The 15,419-nt window shown below is 47.8% G+C and overlaps 1 pseudogene; it reads left to right on the forward strand.

Moving 5' to 3' along the window:
- Positions 1-15,419, forward strand: part of LOC112124918 — a 377,084-nt pseudogene that overhangs the window by 63,025 nt on the left and 298,640 nt on the right.

The following is a 15,419-nucleotide window of genomic DNA, read 5'->3' on the forward strand; positions in this document are numbered from 1 at the left end:
CAAGCACCCCCCCCTCCCCCCAGGCCGATGGTGGGTCTTCAGTCACCCACACTATCTGTAAGTGGAGCAAACAAACAAACCCCTTCCAGGGAATAGAGTCTCTACCTTCTTTCTCAAGGCCCTGATATGAGGCCGTACCACTAAGGCTTCCTTCCCAGACACACTGCCTTCTATAACAGTCCGACAGGGGCCCATCACGGTACCCTCGGTTGGTGTGTCCTTTTCGGAAGCACTCCTTGGTCTCAGTCTCTAACCAGACCAACAGGGCCCATCACAGTACTCTTGCTTGGTCTGGCTAGGTTCTGGACCCAGTTCTTACTCTCCTCAGCCAGCCAGGAGCAATTTCTTAGCTCCCCCGGTCTTCACCAGCCTTCCCTGGGCTCAGTCCAGCACACACTGAGCTGTTCATGGTCCTGCTGCTCTTCCAGCCAGCCAGAAACCCAGTCATAGAATCATCGAAGATTAGGGTTGAAAGAGACCTCAGGAGGTATCTAGTCTAACCCCCTGCTCAAAGCAGGACCAACACCAACTAAATAATCCCAGCCAGGGCTTTGTCAAGCCGGGCATTAAAAACCTCTAAGGATGGAGATTCCACCACCTCCCTAGGTAACCCTTCACCACCCTGCCCTAGTGAAATAGTGTTTCCTAATATCCAGCCTAGACCTCCCCCACGGCAACTTGAGACCATTGTTTCTTCTTCTGTCATCTGCCACCACTGAGAATAGCCTAGTTCCATCCTTTTTGGAATCCCCCTTCAGGTAGTTGAAGGCTGCTATCAAATCCCCCCCTCATTCTTCTCTTCTGCAGACTAAATAAGCCCAGTTCCCTCAGCCTCTCCTCGTAAGTCATGTGCCCCAGCCCCCTAATAATTTTTGTTGCCCTCTGCTGGACTCTCTTCAATTTGGCCACATCCTTTCTGTAGTGGGGGGCCCAAAACTGTATGCAGTACTCCAGATGTGACCTCACCAGTGCCGAATAGAGGGGAATAATCACTTCCCTCAATCTGCTGGCAGTGCTCCTGCTAATGCAGCCCAATATGCTGTTCACCTTCTTGGCAACAAGGGCACACTGTTGACTCGTATCCAGCTTCTCTACCACTGTAATCCCCAGGTCCTTTTCAGCAGAACTGCCGCTTAGCCAGTCAGTTCCCAGCCTATAACAGTAAATGAGATTATTCCATCCTAAGTGCACTTGTCCTTGTTGAACCTCATCAGATTTCTTTTGGCCCAATCCTCCAATTTGTCTAGGACCCTATCCCTCCCATCCAGAGTATCTACCTCTCCCCCCTGCTTAGTGTCATCTGCAGACTTGCTGAGGGTGCAATCCATCCCATCATCCAGATCATTAATGAAGATGTTGAACAAAACCAGCCCCAGCAGTGACCCCTGGGGCACTCCACTTGATACCAGCTGCCAACTAGACATCGAGCCGTTGATCACTACCTGTTGAGCCCAACGATCTAGCCAGCTTTCTATCCACCTTATAGGTCCATTCATCCAATCCATACTTTTTTAACTTGCTGGCAATAATACTGTGGGAGACCGTATCAAAAGTCCTCCCTCTTCCAGCTCCAGGCAACAGCTGACTGCTCTGTGTCTGCTGCTTGCTTTTTATATGGCCCCTGGTTGGCTGCTCTTGCAGCCCCTCTGATTGACTGCTTCTCCTACAGCCACTCTAGGCAACCTGGAGGACTTCTCCTCTTCTCTTTTCTGGAGTGGGATGAGGCAGGGCTGCAAGGCTTCCAGCACGGGCCTCCGGACTTAGTCCACCCTGTCACACATGCGTACAATGATGAATTTTGCCATGCATCGTAACTGGTGATTTCAAACGCCATAGCATTCAGTGGGACTGTACAGAGAACACTGCTGATGGAATCTTGGTTGAGATGTGGACAGTTGTTCATTAGCTGAGCCTAATTCATGACCCAAAGGTACTTACTCCTTTTAACAGTGGCCGGTTGAAGCATCAGTATAATAACCCTGATCTAGTGCTACATGAGTTGATATATGTAGCAAATTGGTGTTAGACTCAGTTCTAAGATCACAACACCACCCTATTTGAATTGAGGTAATCGATGCCGTCATTCCCATCATTGTTCCATTCCAACATCGCTTCACCTTCAATAGAGCAAACTCACTCTTCAGTGAGTGCCTAAATTTTTGGCAGAACTTGATAGAATCCTTAGATGTGATTAAGGTTAAGATTTTGTCATGATTATTTTTAGTGAAAGTCACAGACAGGTCACAGGCAATAAACAAAAATTCATGGGAGTTGTGACCTGTCTGTAACTTTTACTAAAAATAATGGCCAGTATCTGGCTGTATGTGTTCCCAGCAGACATGGGGATAGTTAAATCCCTCATTAAGCAGAGTATCCTACACATTTGAGAACCGAGATAGGTGGCCCCAGGCTATTTTCTGCTTTAAAATAGTCTGGAGTTAAAATAATAGAACATGTTATTGTGACAAATGTCCTATGAACTCACCTGATCTTACTTGTTTTCTTTTCTCTGAGCAGAGTTTCCAGTTTCCAAATTTGATGTGATCTCCCAGCTGGAACGAGGAGAAAAGCCAGGGGTGCCAGATGTCCAGGGCTCAGATGAAAGAGAGATCTGGAGTGCTGCCTGCCCAGGTGAGGAATCCTTAAATCAGCTCAAAAGATGAAGGAAACAGCTGGGATTCCCTACGAAGACCCTTGTTAGCTCTCTGAGTTCAGGAGTCATATCCTCATAGCCGATATCACTCATGGCTTCCATCCCATAACGACAGACCTCTGGTCGTACTTCCCAACTTGACCTCCCACCCCAGGTGGGTTGTAGAAACAGATTTTATGCCCTCTTCTCTCCTGTGTGGGGAAGGATTTGGTGGGATTCTGATCCTGATTTTTTTCTGACTCTGTAGCATTTATTTTGGTTTGCTCTCCCCTTTCCCAGCCCTGTTTCTGAGGTTTCTCCCTCTATCCCAGCAGGTGATGGGATGTTGAATGAGAACGAGGAGCAGAATCCTCAGCAACAAGATGCTGAGCAAGTGGAAGCACATGTGGGATTATCACAAAGATCCAAAGAGAATGTGTCCAGGCATCATGTGAAGGGAAAAGCCTGTGAGAGTGACCACAGGCCAGAGAGAGAGCAGGGAAACAAGACAGGGGAGAAAATGAGTAAATCCATTAATTATCAGGAAACTCAGAAGGAAACCACAGCTCAGAAGAGAATCCTCACAGGAGAGCGAAACAACACATGCGCTGAGTGTGGGAAAAATTTCAGTAGCCACTCACACCTTATAGAACATCAGAGAATTCACACAGGGGAGCGACCCTACAAGTGCTGTGAGTGCGGAAAAAGCTTCACTCGGAGCTCAACCCTTCTTAGGCATGAGAGGGTCCACACAGGAGAGAGACCCTATGAATGTTGTGACTGTGGGAAAACCTTCAGTCAGAGTTCATCCCTTATTACACATCAGAGGACCCATACGGGAGAGAGACCCTACGAATGCCATGAGTGCAGGAAAAGCTTTGCTCGGATCTCAACTCTTGTTATGCATCAGAGCACCCACACAGGAGAGAGACCCTATGAATGCTGTGAGTGTGGGAAAACCTTCAGTCAGAGTTCATCCCTTATTGCACATCAGAGGATCCACACAGGAGAGAGACCCTATGAATGCCGTGAGTGTAGGAAAAACTTCAGTAGCCGCTCAGGGCTTTTTGACCATAAGAGAATCCACAGAGGGGAGAGACCTTATGAATGCTGGGAGTGTGGGAAAACCTTCACTCGGAGCTCACACCTTATTACACATCAGAGAATCCACACAGGAGAGCGCCCATATGAATGCTGTGAGTGTGGGAAAAACTTCTCTCAGATCTCAGCCCTTATTAGACATCAAAGAATTCACACAGGAGAGAGACCCTATGGATGCTGTGAGTGTGGGAAAAACTTCTCTCAGAGCTCAGCCCTTACTGCACATCAGAGAATCCACACAGGAGAGATTCCCTAGAGATGCTTCTTGTGGGAAAAGCTTCCATCAGAGCTCAGCCTTTATTTATCATCAGAGAATCCACATGGGAGATAAACACCATAAAAACCTTATCTAGAGCTGACCAAAAAAAATTTCTTTAATACTTTTGCTAATTCCCACATAGGGGCCTTTCAGGCTGTTTGAATCATTTACATTACCATGGTCTCTCCAATCTACCCAGTGAGCTTCTGGCTTGGGCCTCTTTTTGCCTCTCGGGGTCCCTTCCTTTCCTACAAATCCATGACTTTCTGTGGAAGTTATGTCCAAACACAAGATGGTTTGGGAAATTATTAAAGCGATTCCTCTTATAACAAAATGCTGGCTTCCTAGAGATACCCTCACCTGCTCACTTAGTTCTGCAGTAAAGGATCTGCCTTTTAAACAGAATGCCAGATGAATTCATCTTTATTGCTAGCAGTTTCACTGTATTGAATATTCTTGGAAAAATGTGACCCGCTTTCTCCTATGGCATGGAGTATATAAAAATATAGACTGTTCTTGTAGTGGAAAACTTTGATATCAACTACATAAGCAAGAGAAGTGCCAAAAAAGAGGATAGCTATTTAGCAATTTCGTCATATATTCTCTTGGACTTGGGAGGTGGTGGAATCTCCATCCTCAGAAGTTTTTAAGGCCTGGCTTGACAAAGCCTTGGCTGGAATGATTTAGTTGGTGTTGGTCCTGCTTTGAGCAGGGGATTGGACTAGATGACCTCCTGAGGTCTCTTCCAATCCTAATCTTCTATGATTCTATGTGTTAATGGGCCATGTTAAGGCATTGCTGAAAGAGGGCAGAGTTAATGTGTATGTGCAACCTTAATTGTGCCTTTCCTTGTTTTCACATGTTTGAGTTTTGCTGAAGTTGAGGTTCTGCAAGGGGTTGACATCCTCCCAGACAACCATAACTGTGTTGATGAAGGTTTTTGCCCTTTAATTAATACCAGGGGCAGAGGCCCTGGCTGCCCCCTAGATATTAATGAGCGTGCAAAGTCAACACCAGGACTAAATGCTTAGGAATAAAATAATGATTATCCCCGGGGGCCACCACTCCTTTAAACCAATCAAGCCCCAATCAAAGCTTGGAAGGGGACATTGAAAAATGCATAAGAATTTTTTCTCTGTCTGAAAGACAGAGCTCTAGGCTTTACTTTGGAATTCATTAACGATTAGCCATGCGCCCTTTCATTTACAAACACGGCCCATTGCTGAGATCTCCCAGGGGGTTTAAATTTAACACCCAACGACTTGATAACCTCTTTTTATTTCCAAAATTTCAACTCAGCACCTTTGTCTCCCATGTCCTCTGGTGGCCTCACATGCTGGCCACAATGCAAGCCTATGTGGTCTCTTGCAGTGTATGTGCTTGCTGCAAGGCACAGCCCAATAAACCCTTTGGACTCCTGCAACCACTTAAGACTCTACCGGGTCCCTGGACAGCCATCACCTTAGATTTTGTAGTAGAATTATCCAAGTCCAATGGGTTCATGACCATTCTGACAGTAGTGAACCACCGCATAAGGATTGGATAGTTCATCCCCTGAACTGGTTTACCATACTCCCAGGAAATTGCCTGGCTCTGGGTGGTATAAGTTGTCCACCTCCATGACCTCCCAGAACACATCATCTCCAACCAAGGGGTGCAGTTTATCTCCCACTTTTGGTGAGAAGCTGTCTGGATTTTGGATATCTAATTCTCCCTCTCCTCCGCCTACCACGCTTAGATGAATACTTAAGTAGTGAGAACCAACAAGATCCTGGAACAGTATGTGCGATGCTACATAAACTTCCACCAGAACAACTAATCCTTGCTGCAACCTCAGGGAGAGCTTGTGTACAGTAATGCAGAGCACAGTTCTACGTGGCAAAGCCCTTTTATTTCAAACAATGAGTTCCACCCTTGGTTCTACCTGGAATTACCTGCAACTTCCCAAAATGCAGCAGCCCTGGACTGGATTCGACACAAACATCAAACCTGAGATGGTATAAAAGTTCACCTGGAGGACACGAAGAAGATCTACAAACAATATGCAACCCATTGAAGAGAAGAGGGCCCTGCCATTATGCTAGGCCAGAAGGAATGGCTCCTCATGAAAAACCTACACAGGAACAGGCCAACTCGTACATTGGATTACCAGTTCTTTGGGCCCTACCAAGTAAGCTGGCAAATTCACCCAGTCACCTTTGAATTCAATTTACCCCATTGCCTCTGCATAATCCTAGTTTGCCATTAAACACTTCTGAAACCCCACATTCAGGACCCATTCCTTCATCATTCACAATCCCCCCCCCCCATGATGCATACATTGTTCATTTTCTGTTTGATACCAGAATCAGAACGGGAGAGCTGCATTTGAGTGCAGGCCTGCAGCTGGACTGGCTGCCTGCAGTGTATGCAGCCCTATTGGTTGATCTCCAGGCCCAACTATGTGTTCCCACCTGCAGTTTTGTGCTTTGAGCTAAAATGCTTCAGTGGGGCCATCAGAGCGGGAGACTTACTGCACAGACCAATTTGGCAGGGGTAAAGAGCAGGACTGCAAGACTACCCATATTGATGACTTGGGGCTGCTAGAGGTTAGTGGGGGAAGACTTCACTTGTGTGTATGGCTGCAAAAAGGCCTCAGGGTGCTGGAGGGAAAAGGGAGGACAACATGTGGGCTAGGGCTGTGTCAAGAAAGATGCACGCGTCCTGCGGATTTTCCTGCACTTTTGCATGCCTAGCTTCTATTCCACACCCATTTGTTTCCCTTCTTCATAAATCTGAGCAGTTCAGTTGGTTGAACCCAAAACATTAATCTGAAAGTCTGGGATTCAAGCTCTGGGATATTTTTCAATGTGTTTTGTACACAAGGAGCTAAAGGCATCCCTGGAGAATCCTTCCTGAGTTTGTTTCTCCTAAAGCCATCTAGAATCCTAGGATGGGATCTTTGGTCCACAGGACTCAAGGGACAACTTACTTATTTTCCCATAACTGTAGGAATCTGGAGAAAAAAATACCTCTGTGAGTGGTACAAAGCGGTGTGGGCCGAGCCCTTCAGGAAACAGAGAGGCAGAGAGAGAGGAGATGGAGGCATTGAGAAAGTAAGGAATAAACTTGTCCCAAGAAAGTGTCCTCATCAGAAGTCTCCAGAGTAAAGCATAGCAGATGCTGGTCCCATAGTATAAGGATCAGTGCTCAGGGCTTGGAAATATGTGATTGGAGTGTAACTCTCAGTTGAACGCTGTGGTATCTACCTGCCTTGAAATAATGAGAGTTCAGGGGGTTATATCATGCTCTCCCAAATGATGGACAAGCCTGGGTTTTGCCTGTCAGCTACTGAGACTTAAGCATGAGAGGGAACAATAGCTCCCAAAGGTTGGCCATGAGTAGACTCCTGTGGGAAGGGGTACAAGCTGGATTTCTGCTGAGCCCTGCACCTCAGCTGGATGACAGGCCTTGCAGGCAGCCCTATTGTTTGACCTACTGGGCCAAAGTCACTTTGGCAGTGTTGCCATTGGTGTTGTTGGTCTTTCCTCAGGAATGATGATGGGGGGGGGGTCTGAGGGAGGTAGGTTTAATACTCATCCCATTTGGTCAGGGATGAAGAACAGGGCTGTGAAAGTTTCACAGGTTGATGAGCTGGGCCTTCTAGAGTTTGGGGATGGGTGGACTTGACTTGTGTGTGGGGCTGCAAAAATGCCTCAGGGCACTGGAGAGAAGACAGAGGAGTGGACATAGGGTAGGCCTGTGCAGAGAAAGATGCAGCCTTCCTCTGGTTTTCCCCCTTTCTTTTGCCTGCCTAGTTTCTCTTCTACATGATCTTGGTTTCTTCTCTTATGAATCTGGGTAGATCAGTTGCTAGAGGAGCAGACTTTTAATCTGAGGGATTAAGATTCAAGTCCTTGTTCATACAGTTAGTATTTTAATATGCTTCATTCACAAGGAGCTTGAGCCATCCCAGTAGGAACCTCTTTGACTTTAGATTACTCCTCAAGGCTTGCAGTTTCCCAAGAATGGCCATTTGGTCCATTGGAGTGAAAGGAAAACTTCCTTACCTTCCCATTACACTAGGGGTATGGAGGAATAAAGCCAGGTGCAAAGCCTTCAGAATCCCTAGAGCTTTTGGGATTTGGGGTATTTTTGATGTTTCTGGAGCTTTTGCAATTAGAGGGAGTTACAGAGGCTCTGGTGCTTTTGAAATTTCAGGAATTTCAGGGAGTCCTCTGTGTGAGAGGACTCCCCCAGCACTCACGTTCACACCCCTTTAGGGAGATAAACCCAAAATAATACTGTCTTGCACTGTATAGAAAAATCTGCACAGCGCAAGCTCATAAAAATCCGCCCTCTTCCTCAATGTGAAGAGAGCTGTGCACAATTTCTTGCCCCCCGCAGTTAGAAATTACATAAACTGGGTTTAATAATCAAAAATAAGTTTATTAACTACAAAAGGTAGATTTTAATTAGTTCAAGAGATAGCAAACAAAACAAAGCAGATTATCTAAGAAAATAAACAAAAGCCGCAAACTGAGCTTAACACACTAGATAGATAGGATACAAATTAGCAAATTCTCACCCTGAGTGATAAACAGGCTGACAGATTCTTAAGGCACAGGTTGCCTTGGCTTTTCCAGGTTTTCATACACAGGCTAAAGGTCTTAGCCTGAGATCATCACTTCTCACAGTTCAGTCTTTGTTCCTCGGGTGTTTTCAGGTGTGTTGTTGTAGGGAGAGTGAGGCCCCATCATGTTATCATTGTCCCTCTTTTATATCTTCCCCTCACTTGCTGGAAAGCTTTTTTGTTGTGACCTGGGTCAAACAGTTCCCATTGTGTAGAGCTATCTCTGAGAGGTTTCTATTACACACAGTTCCTAGGGTGATCCTTATGCTTGTATGCATTTCTTCAATAAGCCACTAACATTGTTTGGCCTCATCCAACGTAGCACATTCAAAATACAGAGACATGGTCAATATTCCTAGCTTCAGATACAAAAATGATACATGCTTACAAATTGGATAAACACATTCAGTAAATCATAACCTTTCCCATGATACCTCACATGAGCCATCTTGCATAAAGTATATCTTAGTTATGTCATATCCATATCATAACCATATTTCCATGAAGAATATGGGGTGTAATGTCACAGCAGGATTTTAAGAACAGCAGAACCTTCTGTGTTCTGACCTCTGCAATGTAGAGATAGGGAGCTAGGAGCTAGAGGGAGTGAGATAATCAAACACAAAATTATCTCAACAAAGTCCTCACCATCAAAAGCCTCAGATATAAGCAGACCTTTATCCTATGGTGTAAAAGTGAACACTCGGGACTTTAAATCTTCCAATCTGAGATCAAGTCTGGGACGTTGCAGCACCATCCTGCATTGAAAAAATGGGAACTCAGTAGCATTGTCTTACTCTCGAAAATGACATGGGAGCCTGCCTTTTCTACGCTAGCTGTTGTGATTTGAGCGACGGGGACATTTGATCCAGAAAGCTGGATGTTCCTAGAGCCCTGTAGGAAGGGATGCCAGTGCAATTTCTTCTGAGTCCTGTAGCTGGGTTGCAGCCTGGCCTTTCAGACAGCCATATTGGTTGACCTACTGGCCCAAAGTCACTTTTGCAGGGTTCTTCTTTTGCCAGAAATGCTGAAGGGCAGGCCTGAGGGAGGGACGCTTAATATGCCTCCCTATGAGTCCAGGCTGAAGAGGAGAGCTGAAAGAGTGGGCAGGTTGATGAACTGGATGTTCTAGAGTTTGGGGAGGATGGAGTTGACTTGTGCATGGTGGTGGGAAAATGTCTCAGGGCACTGGAGGGAGGAGCAACCAGGGATAGGGCTGCAAAAAGAGCAAGAATAGCAGGTTTTCTTTCCTGTTTCCCGCTCTTTTTCTTCACTACTTTCTCTTCTGCACCAACTTACTCCACTTCAATGTTAGCTGGGCTAGCTCTGGGTAAACCACCAGGCTTTTAATCTGAGAGTCCAGAATGCAAATCCCTGGACAGGTAATAGCAAACCTTTCCTGTAATAGCACCACCAAAAACTTCAAAAATCATTTCTTCAGGACCCTTCTTGACATTACTTTTTTCTTTTCAGGACTTGTCCTTTCCTAGGAAGGACCCTTTAGTACCTGGAACTGAAGGGGGGTTGGGCCTGATGGGCTTTGAAGCCTTTTACGGCTCTACTTTTTTGTTTTTCAATTTTCAGTGGGTGGCTGAGTTGGAGGGCAGGTCAGGCTCGAGGGGAATGGCGGGGTGTAATGCTCCCTCACTCTCCCGGTCGGAGGGAGGCCACTCAGGCTAGTCCTGTGGGGTCAGGACCAGAGTCTGTAAGACAGGCAAAAACCCCCTCTCCCCCCTAGGGCTTTTGCGGTAAATAGTCAATACCAGGCTTTAGCCTGGACTGGGGTAGCTCTGGTAGTCAGCCCTTAACTACAGTCTATCAGGGCTGGCTAGGGTCTGGGCAGAGCGCAGGCAGCTAGTAAACAAAACAGTCTCCAGGTGAGATGGGCCTGGGCTTGTGTAGGTTCAGGGTGCTAGCAAGCAAACAGTCTTTCAGGGCTGGCTTTGGCCTGGGCGGAGCTCAGGCAGCCAGCAAACACACAGTCTCTAAAGGTGAGTGGTCAGGGAGCTCCTGTCCTGGGCTAGAGCCTCCTTGCACCGTATAGGGGGTCAGCCACCCGGGATGGGGTGGGCAGGGGGACGCAGGCCCACCCTACTCCACCATGTCCCAGCCCAGGGTCCTGGCAGGGGCAGGATTGGCTGCCCCTGCGTCAGCGGGGATCCAGCCGCAACACACCGACTGAGCCGCGCCGGGCTCTGCAGCCGGCTGCTCCATGGCTGCCCCTGGGCTACTTCCTGCCTCCCCGGGGTTTGGTACCTGCAGCCTCCAGGCCTCTTCTGGCTCTTTGGGGTAAACTGCAGTGGGTACTCCGGGCCAGTCGTCGTCCACGTCTGGGGATCGGGAGCAGCCAGGTGTCGGCTCCTCTCAGGGCCTCTGGAGAACAGGCCGAGCGTCTCCTCCGTTGCAGGCTCTCCCCCAACTGGGCTGCAGGGCCGGCCTCTTATACTTCCAGCCACATCCTGGTACTTCCGGCGAGGGGAGCGGGGTGATCTAAGTTCCGCCCTCCAAGGGGCGTGTAATACTCCCTCACTCTCCCAGTCGGAGGTGTGGAGATTAATGGAAGTAGGAGGCACACGTCAGAGCCCTAGGGGGGCTCTGGGTGATCGCTACTTCCCACCACCCAACACAGATGTAATGAGGTTGAGTAGTGTCCGCAAAAGAGAAACTAAACAACTAATTATTCCTCAAGATAGGTTTTTAATGACTTACGACTATAAAGGCAACACAGACAGACTAAGAAAAACAGAATTAAAGCCCAGCACTGAGTGAGGATTGATTACAAATGGCAAGTTATACTGGAGACAAGCACAAGTACAAGTAATATTATGCATTAACTACCTATTCCTATAAGTGCACATATAAAAGGTAAATAATATTGAAGATAGTCACAAATACATGCAACGCTTCTATTACTGATTGCCTAGCAACTTCACATGTACTGTAACCACCCCCAACAAATACAATTCTATATGCAGCACTAATACATTGATCAACTATATTTTACTAACCTTAACCTACCTATAACCTTATATAACAACTTATAAACTTTTATTGACTTTTATGATAAACTTGATGGTAACTTATACTGAAGACACGCACAGCGACTCGTAAAGCTATTATGATTTATCAACTACTAACTTCACCAGCGCTGTACCTGCTTCCAGCAAGGCACAAAACATATACAGTTACTATATATTGATTAACCATTGACTACTACTATTTTTAAACAACTTAAACAATTTACTAATATAATTAAACTATAGTATTAATACAGACTTAAGATTAACCAGCTCGAGCACAACCAGACCTCTTCACTCCAAAACCTTACCCTGCGTTCTTCCAAAGATACATTACCTTCAGTTGACCATTTCCTGCACTGGCCAGGCACAGATAGTCAGTGAAGTGCAAGTCCCTTTGGTTCAGGGGGTGTATGTGAGCCTGACAAAGAGTGATGTCTTTTAGGCACGCACGCACGCACACACACACACACACACACATACATATCTTTGCACCTTTTTTATACGGTATTTGCTGGCCGTGTTTCAAAATAGGTCAACCAATGAAGGTGGCCAAATGTTTCAGTGTGGTATTTGCAGTTGTTTTGAACTTATGAACTGTGCACCTGTGCTCAGCTCATCTCTTCTCTATGCGGCTAATTGTGGTCAATTTGCTAGACTCAAAAATGCTCGTGTTAGCTTAATGAGGTATTTGGTTGCAGAGCATAGTAATCCACATGTCTGCATCTATCTTTACAGAGTTTCCTTTTTAGTCTATAAAGCTTCCTAGCTAGATTATGCTTATGTTTGCAGGATTCAACTGTACTCGCTTCTTACAACTTCCGGAAGGTTGCCAGAAGGTTGAGGCCTAACAGTGCTTAGCCTGACACTACTTGACAAGACTTATGCACATTAATCACAGGAGGGAGGCCACTCAGCCTCACTACACACACACACCCTCAAGTCCATCTCCGGGAACGTGGAGATGGCACCCTCCTTCTCCCCGAGCCGGGAGAAAAAGTCTGCGTTGACGTGGTCCTTACCAGCTCGATGCCGAACCGTGAAGGCATACGGTTGTAGAGTTAGGTACCAATGTCTAATCCGGGGGGGTTGTTTCCTTTGCCTTTTGTAGCCACTTCAGAGGTGCGTGGTCAGTCACTAGTATGAAGGAGCCGCCTACCAGATAATATCTTAAGGCGTCCACTTCCCACTTGACTGCTAGTGCTTCCTTCTCGACCACCACATAATTTCGCTCTTGGGGGAACAGTTTACAGCTGATATATAATATAGGGTGTTCTTCCCCATTGACCTCTTGTGGCAGGACTGCCCCCAGGCCCACCTCTGATGCCTCAGTCTGCAGCAGGAACTCCCTGTCAAAATCAGGGCTGAAGAGCACCGGCTCCTCGCATAGATGGTCCTTGAGGGTTTGGAAGGCCTGTTGGCATTCGTTTGTACACCATACATGCCGAGGGCTGTCCTTCCTTAGGAGCTCTGTCAGTGGGGCCGCGATTGAGGTGAATCCGGGAACAAAGCGGCGGTAGTAGCCCACTAGCCCCAGGAATTGCCGAACCTGTCTCTTCATGGTGGGGGCTTCATAAGCCTGTAATGCCTGGACCTTCCCCACCAAAGGTCATACTTGCCCTCTCCCGAGGGTATATCCCAAGTAGGTGGTCTCTTGCCAGCCAATTTTGCATTTCTTGGGGTTGGCAGTCAGTCCGGCATCCCCAGGGCCCGTAGGATGGCGGCAACCTGGTTGAGGTGGTCCTCCCATCAGCGGCTGTAGATCACCACAACATCAAGATATGCCGCTGCATAGGCTTTGTGTGGCTGCAGGACCCGATCCATCAGCCTCTGGAAGGTAGCAGGTGCCCCATGAAGGCCAAAAGGCATTCGGGTAAACTGATATAACCCGGTGGGGGTAGCAAAAGCGGTCTTCTCCCGAGCGCTCGGGCTTAAGGGGATTTGCCAGTACCCTTTTGTAAGGTCCAGGTATTGTTGTACTGAGCGTCTCCCAGATGGTCCAGCAGCTCGTCAATCTACGGCATGGGATAAGCATCAAATTTTGAAATGTTATTGACTCTCCTAAAATCAATGCAGAAGCGGACTGTCCCATCTGGTTTTGGGACCAAGATGATGGGGGGCTGTGCCAGTCACTTTGTGACCTTTCAATTACCTCCAACTCCAGCATGGTCTGGACCTCCTTTTCAATGATTTCCCGCATGCGGCGTGGCAATGGCCTGGTTGTCTCTCGTATGACCTCTCCTGGGTTGGTTAATATCTTATGCTGCACCAGGGTGGTTTGTCCAGGTCTCGCTGTGAACATCTTAGGGAAGGACTTTACCAGCCCCTTGGCCTGCTTCAGTTGTTCCTCGGTCAAGGTATCCCCCAATTGCGGCTCTTCTGGGTCAGTGGGAACTGGTAGTTCAGGTCTGAGGTCAGGCTCAGGGGGTTATGGCGTGATCAAGAGCGCCTCTTGCTCCCGCCAGGTCTTCAACAAGTTAACGTGATATATTTGTTTTTTCTTCTTTCGGTCGGGTTGGGACACTTTATAGGTGACTAGCCCGACTTGATGAATAACCTCATAAGGTCCCTGCCACCGGGCTAGCAGCTTCCACTCCTCTGACGGGAGGAGTAGCAATACCCTCTCGCCTGGGGCAAAGGTCCTTCCACGGGACCCCTTATTGTAGGTTCATTCTTGGTCTTTCTGTGCTCTCTGTAAATTTTCTCTTGCCAGGTCGCCCACCCGGGTTAGTCATTCCTGCAGCTGAAGGACATACTGGAGGAGGTTGTGCGATGGGGATGGGGTCTGCTCCCAGTTCTCCCGCATGAGGTCGAGTAGCCCCTTCGGCTGTCGGCCATACAGTAGCTTGAAGGGGGAGAACTTAGTCGAAGATTGAGGGACTTCCTGGAGGGCCAGTAACAGGGGTGGAATCAGCTGGTCCCACTGGTGCATCTCTTTGGGGGAAAACCTTCATAACATGTCCTTCAATGTATGATTAAAGCGCTCCACCAGTCCATCCATCTGAGGGTGGTAGACGGACGTTTGTAATTTCTTTATCCGCAAGAGGTCGCAGACGTGGTGTAGAAGCTTTGAAGTAAAGTAGGTGCCTTGATCAGTCAGGAGTTCCTGTGGGAGGCCAACCCGGGTGAAGATTTTCATGAGCTCGTCGGTGATCATCCAAGCCATAACACTTCACAGGGGAATGGCTTCTGCGAACTGGGTTGCATAGTCCAGGACCACCAAGATATACTGGAATCCCGTGACACTCTTAGGCAGGGGTTGCATAGTCCAGGACCACCAAGATATACTGGAATCCCGCGACACTCCCATGAGGTCCATGGCGATCCTCTCAAATGGGGTGCCCACGACGGGCAAGGGGACGAGAGGCCCTTTCAGTTTGCCCTTTGGGGCTGCTCGTTGGCAGTCTGGGCAAGAGTCGCAAAAGTCTCGGACTTCCCTATGTACTCCTGGCCAATTGAAGCGGGCCAGGATCCGGGCTAGTGTTTTCTCATGGCCCGGGTGGCCCGCAGCAGGGACATCATGGGCCAGCTGTAGAACCACCTGTCGGTGGCATCGAGGAACCACAAGCTGCGTCCGAATTTCATCAGTCTGGGTCTCGCGGTTGATCCAGTACAGGCGATCCCCCACCAACTCAAAATGGGGGTATTTGGTGGCCTGGTGGGGCAGGTTCAGGGTCCCATTAACACTCGCTAGTTGTTCATATGCCCACCTCAGGGAGGGGTCCTCCCGTTGGTCATGACTGAAATCCGTGCCCAATGTGGGGGTCTCTTTCAGTCTGGGTTCCCTTCCTTCCCGGA

The sequence above is a fragment of the Terrapene carolina genome, unplaced genomic scaffold (genome assembly GCF_002925995.2).
Source record: "Terrapene carolina triunguis isolate 2854851 unplaced genomic scaffold, T_m_triunguis-2.0 Scaffold751, whole genome shotgun sequence".
NCBI classification, from domain to species: Eukaryota; Metazoa; Chordata; order Testudines; family Emydidae; genus Terrapene; species Terrapene triunguis.